This window comes from Schistocerca americana, chromosome 9 (genome assembly GCF_021461395.2).
Source record: "Schistocerca americana isolate TAMUIC-IGC-003095 chromosome 9, iqSchAmer2.1, whole genome shotgun sequence".
NCBI lineage: Eukaryota > Metazoa > Arthropoda > Insecta > Orthoptera > Acrididae > Schistocerca > Schistocerca americana.
Genome location: NC_060127.1, coordinates 203,721,887 through 203,725,759, shown reverse-complemented (window position 1 = coordinate 203,725,759; position 3,873 = coordinate 203,721,887). Strand labels below are relative to the sequence as shown.

The following is a 3,873-nucleotide window of genomic DNA, read 5'->3' as shown; positions in this document are numbered from 1 at the left end:
AATCCATGAATAACAAACTACACGAAATTGTTCAACATACCCAAGCTTCACAAAACTTTTATCAATGTCCACTGGTTCAACTCAGCTACATATAAACACGTTTTATACATAAAAACAAACTTGTCTCAGCTAAGGACTAGCAAAATACTGCTATGTCAAGGCCAAAAGCGGCCATATGCCACAAATTTTATCAGAACACACGTTTTAAAGACATGATAATAAACAAGAAATTCAGTGAAGACTATTTTCTAACATCCCTCATGTTTGCAAATGACATGGTGTACTATATTACACTTTTGGCTGATTCTGCTTGGCAGCCACAGAACGCACACAGTGTAAAATAGAAGCTGAAGTGCACATACAATTAAATGACAAAAAAAACTGATGTGTCATATTCCTTAACCTAAAAATAACTTGTATGTATGTATTTCACCAAAATAATTTAATAAAACACATTGAAGATGCCACAATTGTGGTGAAACATGTTTGAATGATAAAACAAAACAATAATTTGTCGACTAGCGAAAAAGACAGATCATCCTTAATTCATTATTATTTTTCTGCGAGCTCATGAACTGAGCTCAAAACTCCAATATGATTAAACAATTCGTCTTTCAATGTTATTATGTAAATTCTGCAGGAATGTCATCAACACCGGTTGCTTTTCCTTCTTTGAGACACTGAATATGTTCAAATTCGTGTCTCATGTTTGGAAGACCCTGCATTTCTGTTTCAGACTTATTGATGTCTTCAGTCACAGTTTTAGAATTCTTAAAATTCTTGTGATCGTATAGTACTGCTGTGTATTCTTTTCAACATGTACATGTCTCATGATTGTCTTTCAGTAACATTCCCTCTTTATTTTTAATTACTAAGGATTTCGTTCTAGCTTTGTACTTAGGGGCTCTGATTTTCGTATGAATAACATCCTGTTTTTCCTTTTCTGATTTTCTTCTACCACTTCAGCAAAGCATTTTGTCTGTTTTTTTTTCTGATTAGCATTTGGTTTTAAAGTGATTTTTAATTCTTTTTTTGTCATCTACATTGTTTTACTTCCTGGGCTTACTCCTTTCCTGAATTACCTTTAATATTTCTTTTGTCATCCAAGGCTATCTGAGCTCCAGTTTACTTTTTCCTAAGACCTCCTTAGTTGCTTCAGTTATCCCCATCTTAGTATTATTCCACCGCATTGGCTCATCATTTCACTTAGGTATTTCGTAGGTTCTTTCTTGAAAAGCCGTCTAATATGTATTTTATTTTGAATTAATAACAAGAATACAGTTCAAAGTAGGAGGCATTTACTGCTATTTTGCATATAAATTGGAATATAATTTTCCGTTTTTCCTTTCAATATGTTCCTCTCGTAATGTCTTTCGTTTTCCTTAGCAAAACTAGAGGGCTAGCGCGGCGGCAGCCCATTGTTGTAACATAACAATATACTTATACAGTATAACAATAATAGTACACTAACAAATAGTAAACTAACTTATCAGAGATAACATATCGACGATATTTACACTGTTGCTGTAGTTAGTTATTAATGTTGACATGGCAGGAAATCAGTAACTATGAATGGACATTTGGTCTGAAAATATAGATAAATGCGTGTAAGGCAACTGACATTTTAAGCATTGTTTTAAACTATTTGATAATTTCCTTACTTTGACCATGAGCAATATTATGTCACTATTTTAATCATCCTAAAAAATGGTTCAAATGGCTCTGAGCACTATGGGACTCAACTGCTGAGGTCATTAGTCCCCTAGAACTTAGAACTAATTAAACCTAACTAACCTAAGGACATCACAAACATCCATGCCCGAGGCAGGATTCGAACCTGCGACCGTAGCGGTCTTGCGGTTCCAGACTGCAGCGCCTTTAACCGCATGGCCACTTCGGTCGGCTTAATCATCCTATACTGAAGATTTAAGGAAGAAGGGTAGACACACAATATGTGAAATGCACACAATAAGCAAATCAAAACAACAGAATAGAGGAAATAAGTGGTATGCAGTATGGTATTGTAAACAGAAAGACATAATAATGTTGAAATTTGGCTTATAGTTAGGATTTGATGCACGTTTTTCAGATGCAGCAAGGAAACGCATACGGAGATAATTGGCTACCGATTACACAGACAGAAACTAAAATTACATGAATTATAAGACGCGAAAAAACTGACGTTAAGGCATCTTACATTTCTTATGAGTGTGTGATGCAACATTAATGTAGGAGAATAAAATTTTTCCGGTACCGGGAATCGAACCCGAGCCTCCTGGGTGAGAGCCAGGTATCCTAGCCACTAGACCATACCGGATTTCTGTATTTTACAATCCCTTAGTAGAGTTAGACTCATCTCTTGCCGATGAGATACATCAAAGTTTTGGTAACTTTCGGCGAGAAGTGAGGGTGTGATGAATAAATACGAACTTGGTCTGGAAGTGCTCCATCATTCTAGAGCCCATGGAAGATTTGTTGCTGAGACGAATTCGTGTTGGAGGGTCGCCAACTGTGAGTCTTACGTAAATGTCTGGCACACATGCTCCCTTACTGTCTTAGGGAGAGCTTCAGTAATGCTTTTACGTCCTTCCGGTTGAGTGCGACAAATGATATGTTGCATGTGTACCACTTTCACGTTCTTTTGAATCCTCGTTAACTGTTGTTGCACATATTCTCACAGGTTGTGTAATCCTCTTTATTCTGCCTTCAGACCACTTTAAACCTATTCTGTCACCCGTCTTGATTAGAATAATATTTTTTAGAAAATGGCGCTCTTTCGCTCTTTTGGTTCTTTATGTTTCCTTATTTAATTCTAAATGGACGTTCCTGCAAGCCTTTCCTGCGGTTCATTGTTTTGACATAGACTCTTGTTAAGCGATTGCTGTCTTGATCGTGTAAATCCTCAAAGACAGATAAGCCTCCTCACTTTATTTTTTGCGTTAATTTGCCGGTAATTTCCATATTGCAACTACAATTCGTAACTTTTTGACTACTGTGCTCTTCTGTGCTTTTACAATTTTCTTAACCTTTCTACTGTAGATTAATTTAAACTTCAGCACTAAGCAGTGTCTTGGTTAGAAGTATTTTTGTTCATCCAGTGTGTGGCAATCTCTAAATGATTATGGTTTTAGATATATGCTTTTAAAAAATTATTATCATTTTTATCCTTTGCATACTGTTCCACGAAGAGTAGATTTTTTTTTAGTCCATTTACTTGAAGTACCTGCCCCCGATAGCTGAATGGCGCCGGCGCAGTAGCTCAACGTGTTCGGTCTGGGGGCCGGTTGTCCTCTGTAATAATAAAACTGAGTAAAGGAATCAACGATCAACTTGGACGGACGCCATGTGACTCCCGCACAGACCAAATGCAAAGAACTATACTGAACAAAATGAAAAATAATTTTAAAAAATGGTCAGCACGACGGATTGTCAATCATCTGGGCCCGGGTTCGATTCCTGGCTGGGTCGGGGAATTTTCTCCGCCAAGGGACTGGGTGTTGTGCTGTCCTCATCATCATCCTATCATCATCATCATCGCCTGCAGGTCAACGAAGTGGCGTCAGATTGAAAGAACGGCACGCGGCGAACGGTCTGCCCGACGGGGAGTCCTGGCCGTACGATTAAATAAATACACTTGGAAGTACCTTACCTACGTACTGCACAGTTCTCACATTCTCATTACATACAATATAGACTACTAAACACAATGTGTGTTTCTGGAATTATCGCTTTGGTTCTCAGAGCTAGACTAGTGTTATCTGCCTCTTCGTCACAAAACTATTGTTGCTGTTGGCTGCTCTGTCAAGTAGTGTGACACATACAAGAGAAGGTACACTGTTTGGGGTCGAATCACAACAGTTGTTGGTGTTCGCT

General features: G+C 37.8%; 1 non-coding gene across 1 annotated transcript; it reads right to left on the bottom strand.

Moving 5' to 3' along the window:
- Window positions 1–2,245: 2,245 nt before the first annotated feature.
- On the bottom strand, window positions 2,246–2,317 carry Trnae-cuc. The gene has a single exon. It is a non-coding gene; the product is annotated as a tRNA-Glu (tRNA).
- Between the last annotated feature and the right edge of the window lie 1,556 nt (window positions 2,318–3,873).